Raw genomic sequence first — 19,650 nt, 5'->3', positions numbered from 1 at the left:
TACCATAAATTCTGTCAATCACTTGACAGTTAAAAAAATACAAAAAATAAACACCACCTAAATAAAATGCTATAATTGGTTTGGTCTTGATTTAGATTTTCAGGGCTTGGGGATGTTTTTCAGTTTGGCTTGCCTAGTTGAATGCTTATGCCTATATTTCGGTTGAGCCTAATTAAGAAAAGAGAAGTGGGGTTAGTCTTTCAAAAGGAACAATATTAATTTTGTGGTTTTTGTTTTAAAAAAAAACAATGAGGATGGGATGGAGAGAGCAGTATGTTTTTCCTGCTTTCATAAAAATAAAAATTAAAATGAAGTCTGGGAAAGGAAATCAGATTTGTCTTTTGGCCAACTATCATAGAAGGAATGACAGCATGTGCCACATTTTAAAAAGGGAGTGCGGAGCAGCTCCTCCTTGTTCTCTCTTTTTAAAGTCACTTTGCAGGTAGACAAAGCATTTGGCCGGTGTGCTCATAAGGGACAGCTGTGAGGCATGAGGTTGCGTGTCTAAGTCTGACTCCTCTTTCCTTTCCTTTCCTTTATTTCTTCATGGTTGATCAAGCTCTGGGGCTCTTAGTCTACATCAACACACATTAGAATTCAAAGTGAAAGGTGGTGCATGTTTTTGCTCGAACCCAGAATTCACACATTTTTTGGTAGGGCAAGACTTTTCTCAGTGTCTGCCTTTTATGCATATTAGTTTGTCTTCTCTCTCTCTCTCTTTTTTTTTTTCTGTAGAAACGAGGTCTCACTATGTTGCCTAGGCTGATCTTGAAATCCTGGCCTCAAGCAATCCTCCCACCTTGGCCTCCCAAACCACTGGGATTATAGGTGTGAGCCACTGAGCCTGGCTGCATATTGGTTTCTTTTCTTTTCTTTTTCATTTCTTTGAGATGGGGGTCTCACTCTGTCACCCAGGCTGGAGCACAGTGGCATGATCTCAGCTCACTGCAACCTTTGCCTCTCAGGCTCAAGCCATCCTCTCACCTCAGCCTCCCAGGTAGCTGGGACTACAGGTGCACGCCACCATGCCTGGCTAATTTTTTTATTTTTGGTAGAGACCAGGTTTCACCATGTTGCCTAGACTGGTCTGGAACTTCCGGGCTCAAGAGAGTTTCCCACATAGGCCTCCCAAAGTGCTGGGATTAGAGGTGTGAGCCACCACGCCCAGTCCATTATTGGTTCCTTTATGTTGATTGGCTGTTGATCATTATCTGGGTCGATCATGAGAAGAAATTATTCTGGGGGCCGCAGTGGTTTTAAGTGACACTGACACATATGTATAATGACAGTAGCTTATATTTAGTGAGCACTCACTGTATGTGAGGCTTGATCATTATCATTTCATCTGTATCATATGGCTATGAAATAAGTGTTATTTTTGTTCCCATTCTAAAGGTGAGAAAACTGAGACACAAATGTTGAGTTGTCAAAGTCACACGGATGGCAGCAAGCAGAGTTCTGCCTTGCTCCCAGGAAGGCTGACTCCCGTACCTGCATTCTTAATCCTGCCATGAAGCATGTGCTGGGTTCCTTTACCCACAATTCTCGTGGAGAACCACTTTAGGAAAAAAAAGTAGGGGAGGATATCTTTGATCTTCCATAAAGAAGTACTTTTATTACTCAACCTTTCCCCCATTTTACCCCTCAGTAGTCTGTAAGTAAATCAGAATTTCAGCAAGGAAACAAAACAGACGAATGAGTTGTATGGATTATATAAGGCATCCACGGGGCTCCAGGGATTCTATTCTGCAGATTATCTGAGTGGCCTTAGTGTTTAAAGGAAACAAGTCCATTTGGGTCAGATCACCGGCACATCCTTCAGTGTGATCTGCCATAGGAGGTGACATGAGCTCAGGACTTGGCCTGAGCTTAACTCAAAAAGTGAAGGTGTATCTTTTTGTGTTTTTTTTTCCTCCCTGCTGTGGAGCAACACTTCTCAAACTTTAATGTGCTTGTGAGTCTCCTGGGGATATGGTTAAAGAGCGGAGTCTGATATAGGAGGTCTCAGGGGAGGCCTGGGACTCTACGTTTCTAACTCGTTTCCAGATGGGGCAGATGCTGATGGTCCGTGGCATGCACTTTGAGTAGCAAGTGTGTAGAGGACCTAATTCTTGCCTGGCTTCATGCCTGGCACTCAGCAACACTATTGGGGCTTGCCACTTTACTCCTAGGAGAGCTGTAAGCACCAGGCTAGGTAAGAAAGAACACAGAACTCGTGGCCAGGAGGCCTGCATTCTAGGCTGCACTTGGCTACTAGTAAGTAGTGTTGTGGAAGGGGCACATCAATGGATCTTTCTCGGCCTCCATATTCTAGCTGCTACAATGAGGGGCTGTTACTACATGATTTGCAAGGCTTGCACCAAACTCTTAAGTTATCTGATGGGACAAGATGGGTGAGGAAGCCCCTCTTCAGAAATAAGAACCACCACTTTGGGGAATAGTGCATTATAAGCCAGCAGTGAAGCTGGGGGCTCAGTAGGGTTTATTCATTTCCACTGAGGTAGCATGAACAAATGAACTTACTTTCCAGAAGACAAAAATGAGCAAACTGTTGAGAGGAATTAGACATTGTACGCAGGTGGGTTTTCAAGAAAGGGAAGTTGGCAGTCTCCTTGGGTTTAAGCTGACTTTCAACCAGAGTTCCTGAACTGCCTGCTGGTGACCTTAATGAACATTTCAACTCCTGGACAAGCAGATCCAGAGAAGGAAATTCCTTGGGTAACTTTGTGTTGAGTCTTTGGAACTACCTTTTTAAAAAAAATGCAAAAGTTTGATAATTTATCCTGTAAAATGAGGCAAAAATAATCAAGAGGATCACCCCCACTTCCAGCCCCAATAGTATTAGGTGGGAGGAGTGGTGGAGATTGGAAGCAGAGTCATTGTAAAATATAATTTTAAAGTACAGGAATTTTCTCTCCTAGCAAATGCAATAACTGCATTTTTTTGTATTATGGGGAAAAGACTCCAACGATCTTAAAAATAAGCAAACAAAAAAACATCGGGGCCAGGTGCAGTGGCTCACACCTATAATCCCAGCACTTTGGGAGACCAAGGCAGAAGATTCTCTTGAGCTCAGAAGTTCCAGACCAGCCTGGGCAACGTAGCGAGACGTAGTATCTACTAAAAATTTTAAAAATTAGCTGGGCTACCCGGGAGGCTGAGGTGGGAGGATTACTTGAGCCCATGAGCTGGAGGCTCCTGGGATGTGACTGTGTTATTGCACTTCAGCCTGGGTGACAGAATGAGATCTTGTCTCAAGAAAGAAAAAAAAAGGTGCTTTTTCTTTATCAATAGGGAGTTTAAGTAGTAAAAACAAAACAAAGGAAGACTTTTGTGATTTTTAATTCAGACAATTAAAGTGATACTTTTCACAAACTCTGCCAAAGTTCTGACAGCTATAGATGCTGTTAAATGAAATGAGTTAGCTTTTAGAACAGAAAGAAATACTTGGTTAGTATTTTTCAAATGGAGCACATTGAAAGAGATGTAGATACACATTCTAGATTATTGTTGGCCCAAATGAACTTCATTACCAAGAATCACCATGAGATGACTCTGTGAAACTTCGATATCAACCTAATGTGTTTGAAGGGTTCACATAAAATTTTTAACAAATAACTGGGCTTTGGGATATGCCAGAACCACCAGACGGAACCCCTCAAGCCTGCATTTATCCCCTCACTCATTCACTAACACTTGCTGAGCATGTACTCTTTTCAGGGTATTGTGCTAGGAGCTCTATGTGGTGGGAAGTTAGAGGGTGCAAGTGCCAGGCTCAGTTGAACGTGGAGCCTGCCTTCCAGGCACTTGCAGTCTAATTAAGTAAATGAGATATGTGTCTCATGCCATGGGAGTTTGGGAGAAGGAGATGCCACCTCTCACTGGAAGGGAAAGCAAGGAAATGTTTCTGGAGGGGCAGCTTTTAACTTGGGCCTGATTTCTTCTGGGCAAACGTGAGGAGTAATGAGCATGAGGCAGGAAGAGTTTATTTAAATCTCCTAATGAAATGTTTTCTAGTAGTGTTTGAGTAATTGGAGAGCATCGTTGACAGTCTAACTAAATTATTAATGAGTCATCCCAAAAGTAGTTCTCAAGTGCAGTAACATTCCTCTGAGCTCACTGCCATTTTGACAGATTTCACTTACATCCATGAAAAATTACCTGATCTTTTCTTCTGAAAAATGCTAATAACTGCCATTTCATTTTACCATGGCAGGCCTAGCCACACATCTAACTGTAAACTGTTCTTAATTCTAACTGTATTGAATTTAGTCAAGTCAGTTACTTTGACTCAAGAATGAATAGCTGAATATGAAATACTTAGTGAATAAGTAGAAAGAGAGTTTGTACTTCATTTTCTCAACTCTTTCTTTGGAACACTTAGTGATTTTTAATAGACAGTATAGTTGCACTCACTCCGAATTCTAAGTATAGTTAAGTGATCCTTCATTTTTTTCAAGCAGTTTTCCTTAGGATGAGTTGCTAAAGATCTTGAAACTTGTTGGCTAAGAGAAGTCAGTTATTAAAACGTCACTTCTGATGTTTCATGAGTGTGGGTTTAATTCTAGGTTGTTTTATGGTTATAGATGTAACTACAGTACCAAAATGCATGGTGCTGGCCATTTTTCAGCTGTTGAATTGTCATTGTACACACATGGAGCTAGGGTGTCATTGGTGTGTTTTTCATCATGAATGAGTTGAAGTCATTTGGCTACAGCTTCCGTAGAGTAATGCCTTACATGGTACAGGGACCAGCATACTAGGGAGCTCTGTGGACATTTATCAGGCACCTTTTGGCCTAGGATTGGGGTGGGGGCACACAGAGGAGCTGTAGTTAATGCAGAGGCTGCAATTCTAAAATTCTTGTGGAAGGTGGAAAATGTGTACAATCAAAGTTACCATTGAAAATCTTTTGAAGTGCCTATAAAATGTAATAATGTGGCATCTCTCTACCTGACCAATGCATGTCTTCCTTCAGGACTAGATCAGATTGCTTTTCCAACAGTGAACCCCAAGGGGAGGTAAGTTGGTTTGGGTTTATAGTGAGTATTTATTGGAATCACACCTACGATGGTGAAATTTTTGCACCTAGGGAGGCATTTGTGGGAATTGGCATTGAGAGAACAGGATCTCCACATCTCCCTTCTCAAGTTCATTCTGGGGCACATCTGCCTATTGAATAGAATAACTGGCACTGTTTTAAGTGGTAAACATTTATCCCTTTTAGTTGGATTTTTCTAAGGTAAATATGTGTATGTAATTTCACTATGCAAAGATGACTCTAAGGAGCTCCTAGATCTCAAGAAACATATCTATCTACTGGGGAGCTGCAAAATATATGTGCAAATTATATAATTGCCCAGATAAGTCTACAGGTCTTGGTTTGCATCTCTAACCTGGAATTTGTTAATGAGAGTGCTTTAGAAAAGGAGGCTCTGTGGCTGTCATTTGCTCTAGGTTGGGCATGATGGGTAGACCGGAACAGGGAGAGAAAAAGTGGGAAGGGCCTTTCCACTATTGACATTGTGGAACAAGTGGAACGTGGTGTCCAAAGGGAAACAGTGGGAGGGCAGGCATGAGAAGCCTGGGGGAGGCTGTGTGTGGCACTGTGATGAGCCCCCTCAGGCCAGGGCCCACTTCTCTAGCTGCTGACTTAGCCAAGGCTACTGCAGTCCTTGTTCTAGAACAGATTGCTCCAGTGATTCTTACAAGAGATGCAGTGGGTTGCTGAGAGTTACAGTGAGCTGCTTCATCCCAAATTGACCATATGCTTGGAGTCTGCGAAATGTTTCCTCTTAGGCCATATCAGCAAGCTGTACTCCCAAGTACTTATGAGCAACACAGATGACTGAATGAGTCAGCCTTGACCACCCAGGGTCAAGTGATGCAAGAGAAACGATTTTTTTTGGCTTTTGCTGTTTTATTTCCAGGAAAGTAAATCTCAGAGAATGCTCATCCCTTACCCTTTGTTTCTCCTCTTGAGACCCAGAATCTAAAATTCTGAAGGCTCTGTCTTTATTCTAAGACAGGGCTTGCAAGCTCAGATCCCTACAGTGGCCTAGCTCATTGAATGGGGACTCTTGGGAAGTAGTGAGTCAATGCCTTAGCTCTGTCCTATGGTTATCAGGTGTTGCCAGGTCTTGTACTTTTTTCAAGAAAAGCCAGAAATCTGGATTTTTATGTGAAAACTTCTCTTTTAGCCTCACTTTTCCAAAGTAGCATTGTTTGTCCCTAACACATGCCACTGGCTGCCATCTGGCAGCCTCTAAGATTTCTGTGTAGTGCTTACATCAGTAGAGGTAATCACACACGCTTTGAGCTGCTTATCCTGCCTTTGACACACAGCAATTGCTGGAATCTCAGTCTCTCCTGTTATTGTGTTTTAGATGTCTGCCCACCTCCACTCCCTTTGCTGAATCCTCTTCCATCTTTGGATTCCCATTGCTTGCTCAGAGTGCCAGGCCTTGAATAGATGTTGCTCGATAGATTTTGCATGAATTGAGTGGAATAAAACCATGCCCTGGAATTTTGCTACAATCTTTTACTAAAGGACCATAAATTCATTATGAGATAGATCTGTCTTTGGTTTACAGATTTATCAGTACCAAAAGTATATCTTAATAATGCAGTCACATAGCACAGACCTCAAGTAATGGGACACACACACACACACACACGATCCTTTCATTGCCAGAATAACAGTGATTTGCCACAAGAATAGATGTCCATTATTTTTCACTCTTCTTTTTCTTTTAAAAGACATTCAAAGGATGGCCTTCAAAGAAAGGAAATCTTTGCAGACCATAAGTGAAGTACAAATGCATTATGTTGCCTTTTTTTATAGCCTACAAGATAATATGAACATTTTCTTTGGCATTTGAAAAGGGCAAAATTGGGAAAGTACAAAATTATATTGAAACTAAAAAGAAAATCCTTTAAAAAATTATAGTCGAAAGTGTCCTCTTTAAGTGGTCTTGTGTCTCTCCATGTCTAATTTTTACCAATTACCTTGACTCTTGGGAGAATTATAGGGCTTCTAGAAAGAGGTTTCATAATTAAGCGAAATACACAGGGGGTGGTAGCGCCTACTGGGGTGTGCCCTAGAAAATGCTCACACGTGAGGCCGAGGATCAGCCCTGGAGTGCGCTGATTGTTGGAATCACACGTGGGGAAGAAAGTAACGGTGGGTTTAGCACTGACTGATGCGTGCTACTGTGATGGGAAACTGCAGCCGCGGTTTATTCCCAGAGAGCAGACATTGAGGAAGGTGAATTCAGAGCTCTTGCTTAAGGCAGAGTGGGGAATGAGAAGGTGTTTCTTTAGCATGTGGGTCATTATTTTGGATTCCGATTTAGGAAGGGCGAACACCCGTTGCTGGCAGCTGCCCCTCGTTTCTGGTGTGGTATCTTTCCTCATCAGTTTTCTCTAGCTTCCTGAGGGGTGTGGAGGATTTGATTAGCTCTCCGGGCTGCCACCGTACCCCCTGAGGAGCTGTCCAGCATCACCAAGAGTACCTTAATTTATTCCTCCTATTTTCCCATCTCACTCTGGAGTGACACCCTTTTCTGGTGTGTTGAAGTTTCAGGAGTCACTGTTAATGATTGTGTTTGCACTTTCCGATCTAATATGCCAGCGTAAAGCCACCTTCTCTTGGGGGAAAGAATTTTTTCCAATCCACACTCCTAAATGGCTTGCCGAGTTATTCTTGTTCTCTTCCTCCAAAGCACTGGCCTTTATCCCGGTGGAGAGAACAAGAGAGAGACGTGCATGGTTGATGTGAGAGCTCATTTTCCCCACTCCTGTTCTATAGCTCCCCTTGATTGGCCTGTGTCTTTCCTCATATTTTATTTTTTATTTTTATTTTTTTGTTTTTTCTGAGGGAGAGAATTAGCACACTAGTGATTTCCAACCTCTCCCCAGAACTATTTTGAAATGACAGAGAGCAGTGAGCAGGTGCCCAAACAAATGCACAAGCACTAAATTTCTTTGAAATTTCCTGTTAATCTTAAAACTTGGGTGAATACTTCAGTACCACAAAATGTCTGTATTTGTTTTTAAATAAAATAGAGGCCCCCTCTTCCCACATGTACATACAATCTTTAAGTAAAAATTGATCTCTAGGAAGATTTATTTGGTAGCATTGCAAGGTAGACTACAGGGACACTTAGACATGATTTTGAGAATCGTATGCATAAGTGTAGGTAATTTAGTTGCAAATAATTTTACTAAAGCATTGGAGTTTTCTATTTATATGTCTGTCTCATATTAAATATAGGACTCAGATTGTCTTACTTTAAATCTTTGTGGGAGTCTTGTATTGAATAGTCTACCTATTCAACTCTGTTGAATTGAAAATTGACATTTTTTTCTCTTTGTCAATCAGAAGTAACATAGATTTTTTGTGTGTGTTTTTCAAGCTGAAAAAGATATAATGGGCATTACCAGTGATGGGTCCTGGATGAAACTAGTAATTGAGTTTTACACTTTTAGATACGAATGCAGAAGTAGGTGAGATATAATGTTCAGATGTATACAAGTACATTATTAGTGATTTAAATATTCTTGAGAGTTTTATATAATGATTGTCTCTAAAATCTGTCCAAATTTTATATTTTAAATGATTGAAAGATGGAACCATTTACAAAGACGTAAATGCTATAAAAATGCTATAAGTATATGAAAATATGATAAATATGCTATAAATATGAGTACATCATTTCATTCACTTCCTATTCATCGACCATGAGTTGGAACTTAAAATGGCTACGAAGACTTTAAAAACCAAATTAGCAGTTTGTATTCACATAACACCTGTTTCTGAGAGTCTGAGAGCACTTTGCTTCGTTCCTGTATGTTTTCGGTATTATAATTAATTCTCACTATGTCCTCACGATGGTTGTTTCTGTTGTTAATATTTGTCGAAAACATTACTGTGCTTTCAGCAGAGGTTTTAGAAATACACCGTTTTGTAACTGAAAGATACCATGACCTTCCCTCATTCCCCACTTCTCATTTTATGTCTAGGAAAATGAGGCTGAAGAAGTTATTAATGACTTCTCAGTCCAAAGTTTGGAGTGGGTAATGGGAGTGTGTGGTGAGTATAGAACTCCAGTTCCATCTTGAGACTCATGGCACAGAAATACATCATCTTTCAACTCAGAGGCCCCAGAGCTTATAGAAACATCCTCAGAGAATTCTGAGAATTTTCTGGGCTTTGTAGCATCCCCAGTCCCCATGGCTACACTGTGGGACCAGAGGCTTTGCTAATTCCCCAGCTGGTTTCAGAATATAGGGCTACCACTGCAAACCACTCAGAGGTCCCCAAATGGCTCCATTCAGCAGGCTGGCTGGGTCTTTTCAGTTTCTGCACCAAATGATTATATGCAAATAATGGTTCTAGGATTATCAGCATGTTGTTTTCTCTCTGCTCCCTAAAAACAAAATAAAAAATGTATTTATTACGTGTCTGCTGGGTCCTCTAAGGTAGCAGTCTTTGTTAGAGAGAATGAGATGGACACGATTCCTGTTCATGGCAAATTTGTAATATATTGGTATAGTTTAAGTCTCCAAAATTGCTCCATCAAGCAACCTGGATCTCTTAGGAACATAATGCCCCCTTTTCTTGTAAAGAACATTTAGGTGTTTGCAGGTACTTCTTCATATGATTTCTCATTTTTGATAATAGCTACCATTTATTTACTGCTGTGGCTGGCTGGAGTCCTTGTTCATTGCTTCATGATATACATTATCTTTATTCCCGAAAGCCAAGATGAAGGAAATGAGAATCAGAGTGGTACTTGTCCAAGCCAGTGTCCACACATTTCGTGAGTGGAGAAACCGGTTTTCACATTGGCACCTGTATTCTAATAGCATTCCTCTTTAATTGTTTAGCTATGAGGGTTAAGGTAGGTAAGGGTAGAATTTCTCAGCCTTGGTACTATTGACATTTTGGATCAGACAATTGTGTATGGGACTGTCCTATACATTGTAGGATATTTAGCAGACTCTCTGGTGTCTACCCACAAGATTTTACTAGCAAACCCCCCATCCCTGCAGTTGTGACAGATTCTAGACATTGCCTAATGTCTGCTGATGGACAAAACTGCTCCCATTTGAGAACCAGTGGGTTAGTTAGGGAGTAAGACAGGGAGTCTAACTTTTTTTTTTTTTTTTTTTTTTGAGACAGAGTCTCGCTCTGTCGCCCAGGCTGGAGTGCAGTCGCACGATTTTGGCTCACTGCAAGCTCTGCCTCCTGGGTTCTCGCCATTCTCCTGCCTCAGCCTTCCAAGGAGCTGGGACTACAGGCGCCCACCACCATGCCCGGCTAATTTTTTTGTATTTTTCGTAGAGACGGGGTTTCACTGCGTTAGCCGGGATGGTCTCGATCTCCTGACCTCGTGATCCACCCACCTTGGCCTCCCAAAGTGCCAGGATTACAGGCATGAGCCACCGCGCCCAGCCGGGAGTCTTAACTTTTATTTTCTTCTAGGTAGCTACCTTTGCCAAGAGCACTTATTAAGTTAACCTAACTTTGCCATTGAATAAATGCCACCTTTATTATAGTTAGGATTTCTATATGTACATCCCAATCTATTCCTGATTCTTTATTGTTTCTTTGATCTACTTATTGATTTTTGTGCCAGAACCATGTTATTTTGATGACAATAAATTTGTAATGTATATTAACATCCAGTAGGGCACTATTCTTTTTTTTTTTTACACAGAGTCTCGCTCTGTCGCCAGGCTGGAGTGCAGTGGCGCAATCTCGGCTCACTACAACCTCCGCCTCCCAGGTTCAAGTGATTCTCCTGTCTCAGCCTCCTGAGTAGCTGGGATTACAGGCACGTGCCACCATGCTCAGCTAATTTTTTTGTATTTTTAGTAGAGACGGGGTTTCACCATGTTGGCCAGGATGGTCTCCATCTCCTGACTTCATGATCCACCCGCCTTGGCCTCCCACAGTGCTGGGATTACAGACGTGAGTCACGGCACCTGGCCAGGGAACTATTCTTTTTTAGGATCTTGATAACTTTTGTACATTGATTTTTCCATATAAAGCCTGAAATAGTTTCTTCAGTTCCTGGTAAACTCTGTTGAAATTGTAGTTACATTAACATACTAATTTAAGAAGAATTTCCACCTGTGTTTTCAAGAACATAATGTTCAATATTATTGTTGGAGGTAAATTTTATTTGAGTGCTTCATAATAATTCTGGAAATTCTATGTGCTATCTAAACAGTGGTTACCAAAGTGGGGTAGACATATTTAATGTTGAAGGCGAATTGAGGTGTCTATTTTTATATATTTTATTGAAAAAATCAAGAGAGAGATGATGTGTCATAATATTTAGCATTCAGGTTGAAGGTGGTGTCCTGGCTTGGTGTGTATGTCAGAGGTCACCTGTGCTGTACAGAGCAGGAGGGGCCTGCAGAAGGGCTGGGTTCAGGGAAGCACTTTCAACTGAGATCTCAGTGAGGTGAATTAGTGGATCACTTTTTGTAATTTTAGCTAAATTAACTCTCATGAAATATACACATGGCTTTAAAAATTTCTATGAAGTCATTGCAGATTGAAGAGAATACCAGTAATGTAAATGTAAAATCCTTCTCCCTCTCTCGTGTGGAAATGGCTACACTGACCCATCTCTCCCCATAAGAGCTTTGTGGGACACCGTGTGAGATTAAAACACCAATGTTGGGCCGGGCGTGGTGTCTCACACCTGTAATCCCAGCACTGTGGGAGGCCGGCGCGGGCGGATCACCAAGTCAAGGGATCGAGACCATCCTGGCCAACGTGGTGAAACACCGTCTATACTAAAAATACAAAAATTAGCTGGGCGTGGTGGCAGGCACCTGTAGTCCCAGCTACTCGGGAGGCTGAGGCAGGAGAATCGCTTGAACCCGGGAGGTGGAGATTGCAGTGAGCCAAGATCGTGCCACTGCACCCCAGCCTGGGTGACAGAGTGAGACACCGTCTCAAAAAAAAAACCACCAACACCAATGCCTACCTATTCAGATCCGATTTAAAGAAATTTGGAATTATCAAGAAGACTTTTTGAAAAGTGTGTTATAGTTCCATTATGTTAACAATGAATCTCGTTTCAAGTGTATATTTTGCCTTGAGGTATTAGCTATTAATAGTGTGAACTTACTGTGATCATCATTATAAAATATTGCTTATTTCATCATTTCTGATGTTTACGATTTTCTGTTTTGTATGTTTTGTTTTATAACATATGTAAGATGTTAGTACAGTGGTACTCAGGAATTTTTTTCTGGCAGGCTGTGTGATCAGAAAAATTTGGAGACAATTGATCCACTCAGCATTTGAGACACACTGGAACTGGTGGTTCCTGAAGCAGTCAGAATCTTGCTACTCAAAGTGTGGTCCATGCACCAGCAGCATCAGCATCACCTGGGAGCTCTTAGAGACACAGACTCTCAGGCCTACCCAGACCTGTCAAATCAGAGTCTGTACTTTAACAAGGTTCCAGATGATCTGTATACACATTAAAGTTTGAGAACAGAATTAAGCTGTGTTTTCCTGTAACACAGCCATTAGCCATGTATAGCCATTTAAATTGTTAAAATTAAGTAAGAATAAAAATTCAATTCTTCAGTTGCACTAGCTGAATTTCAGGTGCTCAGTGGCAAAACATGCCGTAGCAAAACCGTGGTGGCTATTTTACTGGACTGTGCAGATATAGAACATTTCTATCACCTGACTCAGTTAGTGGGTATAGGTGGGATGATTTGGAAAAGAAGAAAACAATCAGCAACGTTTAATGTGGAACATGTGCGTTCAGTGCACGTAGAGAAGAGGCTTCTTGTAACCTAACTGGACAGGTCCCACGAGAGAGTCTTATGAACACCATTCCTATGTAGCTATTATTGCTATTTTTGTTTGCAGATATGTGACTTTTCTGAACCAGTAAATGTCAGGCAGACTGCCTTTATTCAGTGTTCTATTTGTGATAAAATATTATTAATTATGCATCACTACTAATATTAGTTCTTTCTACATCTGTCAATGTAAAGGAGAGCCTTGCAGCATTCCAGAGAAAGCAGGACCCTCCCCCAGCTCCCATTCCGTGTGGCTGCTCTCCTCTCTTCTGTAGCCCAGCTCACTGGGGATTGAAATTCGTTCACAACTCCATTAGACAGGGAGCACCGGGGCAAAGTTTGTCTGTTTTCCTCTTGGTGTTTACGGTTAACAGTGCACTCCTTGTAGTGCACAGTGGCTGATAGTTTGTCTCCCAGGGAGCCAGCCCTGACAGTAAGCAGCGAGACAGGATGATTTCTCTAGAATAAATAGCAGGGTCGGATCGTTAGATGTCCCTGGTAACGCCTCCCCAGTAGGCGTGCACAGCTCCCTGAGAGAGTGTGTAGTGGGAGTATCATTTGCACATCTCCCCCGTCATGTCCAGAATGTTCCCAGAGATACCAAACTTTTTTCAACAGAAGTGCTGAATGTCTTCTGCTGGAAGGGGAAGGGAACATCGGAAGAAAGGACAGTGACTCATCTGTGGGTAAATTCTTCTCCTTCGTTGTGCTTCCTACTTCACAACTCCCCTGGGGGACCATATACTGCTGAGGTGCTTTATTTAAAGATTTGCTAGGATTTGTTTACTTGACTATTTTTTCCTCAAGTATTTCTTCAGTTTTGCTATAGGGGAAACTTTTAACTCCAGCAGCCTCATTGTATTTGTGTAGATTTGGTTCATTTTGCAAAGAGGTTCATAAAATTATGGGAAACTTTTTCCCTATTGTACTGGGAGCATCTTTGGGAAGGTGCAGGTTATTCCCCTGCCCACAACCACCACCAACTGCAGGGACAAGAAATACTGCTCTTCCATCCACCCACTCCCTTCGACAAAAATCTCAGTACAGTTATCATTGCTGCTGTCCTAAAATATTCTTCCCCCCTTCCTACATCATACACACTGCCGCCTGCTTAATCTTCCCAGAATCTGTCATAGTATCTTTCTCTCTAAGGCCACCCGTGACTCTTCTTTACTTCACAGTTAAGGCAAGTACCGTCCTTTCTCAGTAACTTTGTTTCCCACTATTCTGCCCCGGTCACTGCAGAGACCACAGTCACAGACTCGTTCTAATAGTGGATTCACCCACACGTTCCCTAGGCTCATCATTACAGCCTCTGCTGAGTTACAGGCAACCCACACCTTCACACACCTTTTGCCTAACTGACCTATTTATTATTTCCGTCATATAACTCATGCTTTTCTCAATCTAGGTCTTCACTAATTTCTGTTCTCGGGCCTAGAATGTCCTTTTATCCATTGTGCCATGACTAACTTCCATACAGACTCAAAGACTCAGCTCACATGTGCCTTGCTCCTTAAATTTTCCCCTGATCCTTGACACTGGAAATAATTGAATTCTCATAGCACTTCTGTTTATATACGGTCTATCTAGACTTGAGGGCAGGACCTAGACTTGAGGGCAGTGCCTTCAATCCCTCATATGTGGTCAGCAGTCAAGCAGGTGATGGGTAGATGAATGAATAAGTGGAGATTTTTGTCATTAGTTATACATAGGTTAATGAAACTAGGAATAGCCTTCTTTTTCTTTCATTGACAAATCTCTTTCAGATCTCTAGCTCATTTCTCTCCCTAATACTTCTTTAAAAAAAATAAGCTGTTCTGATTATTCTATTTGAGCTTGGTGTTGCTTTGGGAAGCAAAATCTTAAAATTCCTTCCTGTTTCCCGGAGATAGAGAATTTGTTTCTGTCAACTGACATTTAGTATTTTTTTTCCTGGCTGGAGAAGTGCCTAGTAATGTTTGTGTTTGTCACCATTTCTTTTGATTATTTCTAAATGAGGCAAAAATAACCCTACTGCTGAACTGCACATTCTCTCTCCTTTTCATAACTGCCTGATGTCCTGGGAAAAAGAAGACATCGTTTAAACTCATGGTCTTTGAAGAGATCTAAGGGATTTATGAGCTGATATGGGATTTATTACATTTTTATTATTTAAAAGTAATGTGTATCATAGTTTTTAGTCACATGCTTATTTTTTAGAAGTATAGTTTATAATAGTTTTTTGACAGGCAATTGTTTTTTAGTGGCCTTATTTTAGATCTTCCCATGAGACCAAAATGCATATTCAACTTACTACTTGGCACTTTGTCAATGATTTGAGGGTTAACTGTTTTGCCTGTGATAATTACCAGTATTTAAAGCACTCATAAGTGTTAGCAGTACTTGTTACAAAAATGCTATTTTAATGTCTTAGGAAAGGGTTAGGTCCCACCACTGTGAGAGCAGAGTGAGGGGCTGCTAAAATGGGTCAGACAAGGCTGGGCACGGTTGCTCACACCTGTAATCCCAGAATTTGGGGATGCCGAGCTGGAGGATCACTTGAGCCCAGGAATTTGAGACCAGCCTGGGCAACATGGCAAAACCCTGTCTCTATAAAAAATATAAATATTAGCCGGGTGTGGTGGTTCACGCCTCTAGTCCCAGCTAGTTAGGAGGGTGAGGTGGGAGGATTGCTTGAGCCTGGAAGGCCAAAGCCGCGGGCTTTTATATGAGAACAAAATGTCTAGATTATGTGCTTTGGTTTCAGAAAGAATCTTTCACTCATTGCCCATGGGCCTTTGAGTTTGCAGCCCTAGTTTGGCCCTCTGACCCTTCCCCTGCCTGGAGAATGACTACACCACCCTTGGCAGACGTTAGGGTGGTGGTGAGTGAAGATCTCCAGGTACGTCTCTGAGTTTGCACACAGTTTTACAGTTGATGTTTGTGTATGAGTAATGAGGTCAACCTGACACAGAATAGGTGGTCTTTTATCATGTTCTGAAACAACCCTGACATCTGTGGCCAGTTGTGTTGACATTTGAATTTCTCCGGCATGTGGGCATGTGGACTCTTTGCTCTCTCCTTCCTTGCAGTTAGGAAAGGCTTGTGTCCAAGTGCTCAGTGTCCAAATCTACTTTCATATGTTTATTTGACAGGCATTAATTAACGTGTGTGTGGTTTTTTTACTTGTTCACATGCAGTTTTGGCCCAAGTTCTAGATATAAGGTGTTAAAGAAATGAGGACTCTTTGGAATGACAGAGAAGTTCTGGAGGCCGGGTGCGGTGGCTGATGCCTGTATTCCCAGCACTTTAGGAGGCTGAGGCGGGAGGATCACTTGATGGCCTGGGCAACATAGGGAGAACTCATCTTTACTAAAATTCAAAAAAAAAATTAGCCAGACATGGTAGCATGTGCCTGTAGTCCCAGCTACTTGGGGGGCTGAGGTGGGAGGATTGCTTGAGCCCAGGAAGTTAAGTCTGCAGTGAGCCCTTGATCATGCCACTGCACTTCAGCCTGGGCAACAGAGTGAGACCCTGTCTCAAAAAAAAAAAAATGAAAAAGAAAAACAAGTTCTGGAAATGGATAGTGATGGTGGTTGCACAACATTGTGAATGTACCTAATGCCACTGAATTGTACACTTAAAAATGATTAAAATGGTAAATGTTATGTGATGTGTATTTTATCGTAATAAAAAATTTTTTAAAGTAAGGAAAGCAAGAAGTTGGAAGTAGTTTTGAGTTTATCTGACCAGAGGAAGCGTAGACCCCATTCTTTTATTTCATTATCCCTGGTCTTTTTCCTTGAAGGTTTATTTTCCTCATAGAATACAAGAGTCTACATTACTCATCTTTATAAGTCATTCTTTCTATTTTTCCCTTTTCCATGGACTTGTTCAGTTATGTCCCAAGGAAAATCTCTAGGAGAGTGGCAGATACAACATACCCTGCCTAGGAATAACTTGAGATTTAACAGAAAAGTTGCAAAGGTATTACAGAGAATTCTCATATGCACTTCCCCAAGTTTCCCACCACCATTAATATCTTACATTACCATATTATGTTTGTCAAACTAAGAAATTGACATTGGTACTTCACTATTAATTAAACCGTAGATTTTACTTGGATTTTACCATTTTTCTATTAATGTCCTTTTTCAGTTCCAGGATCCAATCCAGGGTACTACACTGCATTTAGTTGTCATGTTGTGATGGCTTTTTAAAACTTAACGGGGCTCAGATGTCTTAGTTGCTTCTCCATTGCCTCCAGCAATCAGAACCATTCTGTTTATGTGCATTATTAAAACTGTGTTGCTACACTCTAAGGATTTGAGTTCATTTTGTCCTATTCATTCTTGATTTTCAGGAAATCACATCTCTGCCAATAGTATCCTTTTATTCTCACATCTTTCAGAAAATTCCTTTGGAATGGTGAAGTACAGACTCTCAAATCTCCAGTGCTCTGTGTGAGTGGGGGTCCCAAGATGTAAGATGGGTCAGAGCTCTTTTTAGTTAATTTTTCCCCAGGCTGTTTCTGAGAAATAACTCAGCAGCAAGATGATGATTTTTGTTTTCAAGGAGCCAAGCTATTCTGAACCCAAATCATTTAAATTTGACAATCTGCCCAATTTATATGATTATCTGCCAGATAATCATATAAACAGATTAACAGATTTCTTCACACCTATTTGCATAGGGTGGATTAAATTCAGTTTCCCTCTTGGGATTTCAAGAGGGTAAGTAACTTGGAGAGAAGATTATAAATGTGTTAATTGAGGAAATGGACAGGATGTCTCATACCCTTCTCCTTGACTTGCTTCCTTGATTTAACTTCCAGGAAAACAAACTTGTTCTCTTGGTTTTCTTCCTTCTTCCCTGGTTATTCTTTCTTTAGCTCCTTGGCTGTTTTTTCCTCTTTTCTCCCCACCCTGTTCATGGTGGAGGGTCCCAAAATTAAATTCTTAACCCTTCTCTTGCTACATTAATGGAGATCTCATCTTGCCTCATGCTTTAAGTAATACCTGGGAGACGGATGACTCCTGAGTTTATATCTCCAGCTGCCTCTCCTGCAGTCCAGACCATTCTCCTGCAGTCCAGACTTGAGTATATATATTCAAGTATATATATACACACATATATATACACATCTATATATATATATATATACACATCTATATATATGTATATATATATATATATACACACACACACATACTCAACTGTCTACCAGACATCTCAACTTGGATGTCTTCTGGATATGTCATATTCAACATATCTGAAACTTGAATTATCTTTCTTCCCCCCTAAGCCTGTGCCACCCAACCCTTCCCCATCATAGTTCTGGCAAAGTCATCCATTCTCCCAGTTGCTAAGGCAAAGATCTTTGGAGTCGTCTTCATCTTCTTTCCTCCTTCCACACCCTACAACCTGTTCGTATGAAAATCTTGAAGGTTTTACCTTGAAAACGTAACTGGAACCCAGCACTTCTCACTGCTGCCAGGACATTGTTGCCAACCCACTCTGAGCCACCATCATCCTCTGCCTGGACCACTTAGATGGGCCTCTGGCTGCCCCTTACAGCCAGAGGGATCCTTTTAAAATTCACCAGATCATGTCACTTCTCTGTTCCACACCCTCCACGGACTTCCTCTGTCATTCTGAGTAAAAGCCATTGTCTTCACTGTGGCCTCAATGTCTATACTATCCATCTCCCCTGAGGCTCTCCAACTGTGTCTTCCTCCCTGCACCCCTCTGCACTGAGCCCCAGCCACAGGGCTTCTTTGCATGACCTCAGCTTAGGGCCTTTGCATGAGCTGTTGTTCCCTCTGCCTGGAGAGCTCGTGCCCTGGATGAGCCCAGTCTCTTACCTCCTGGAAGTCTTTATTCCAAATTTCACCTCCTCAGTGCAGCTATCCTGACCACCCTCGTTAAAACTACAGCTGTCTCCCTGCTGCCCCTGCCATTCACCTTACCCTGCTGCTCTGTTTCTTTTTTCCTTTTCTTTCCTTTTTTTTTGTTTTTGAGACGAAGTCTCACTCTGTCGCTCAGGCTGCAGTGCAGTGGCGTGATCTTGGCTCACTGCAATCTCCGCCTTCCAGGTTTAAACAGTTCTGTCTCAGCCTCCCAAATAGCTGGGATTATAGGTGTGCACCACCATGCCTGGCTAATTTTTGTGTTTTTAGTAGAGACGAGGGTTTGCCATGTTGGCCAGGCTGGTCTCGAACCCCTGACCTCAGGTGATCCTCCCACCTCAGCTTCCCGAAGTGCTAGTATTACTGGCGTGAGCCACTGTGCCCAGCCCTTTTCTTTCTTTCTTTTCTTTTTTTTTTTTTCAAGACTTCCCACCATTGGGCATACTGTTAGGTGCTCATGCATGTTTATTGCTTATTGTCTTTCTCCTCCTATTAGATTGTTAGCTCCGTGAAGGCAGAGGTTTTGTCGCTTCTATCTATTGATGAATGCTAAAGTATAGTACCTGACACAGTAGTAGTGTGGTCCATATTTAATGAATGAATGAGTAATTATGAACTGTGAAAAGTGCTAGGAAGGAAAAGTAAGAACACAATTATAGATGATAATAACAGATCAGTAGCAGGTAGGATTTGTTGAGCCTGGATGTTGTACCTCTGTGCTAAGGGCTTTGCTTCTTTTTGTCCTATTTAATCCTTACAGCAATGTTAAGAGATAGCTCCATGTAATATCCCATTCATTAGTGAAAGAAACTGAAGCACAGAAAGTTTAAGTAAATTGCCCAAAGGCTCACAGCTGGTGTATTACCTACCCCTAGTTAGCTCTAACACCGGTAGCCTCTAACTAATAACTCTATTG

At 41.5% G+C, this 19,650-nt stretch overlaps 1 protein-coding gene across 5 annotated transcripts in view; it reads left to right on the top strand.

Moving 5' to 3' along the window:
* RFTN1 (raftlin, lipid raft linker 1) overlaps positions 1–19,650 on the top strand; it is a 203,673-nt gene that overhangs the window by 84,034 nt on the left and 99,989 nt on the right. The window lies entirely within an intron of this gene.

The sequence above is a fragment of the Symphalangus syndactylus genome, chromosome 10 (genome assembly GCF_028878055.3).
Source record: "Symphalangus syndactylus isolate Jambi chromosome 10, NHGRI_mSymSyn1-v2.1_pri, whole genome shotgun sequence".
NCBI lineage: Eukaryota > Metazoa > Chordata > Mammalia > Primates > Hylobatidae > Symphalangus > Symphalangus syndactylus.
Note: the sequence above shows the minus strand (reverse complement) of the source record. Positions and strands in the feature narration are given on the sequence as shown.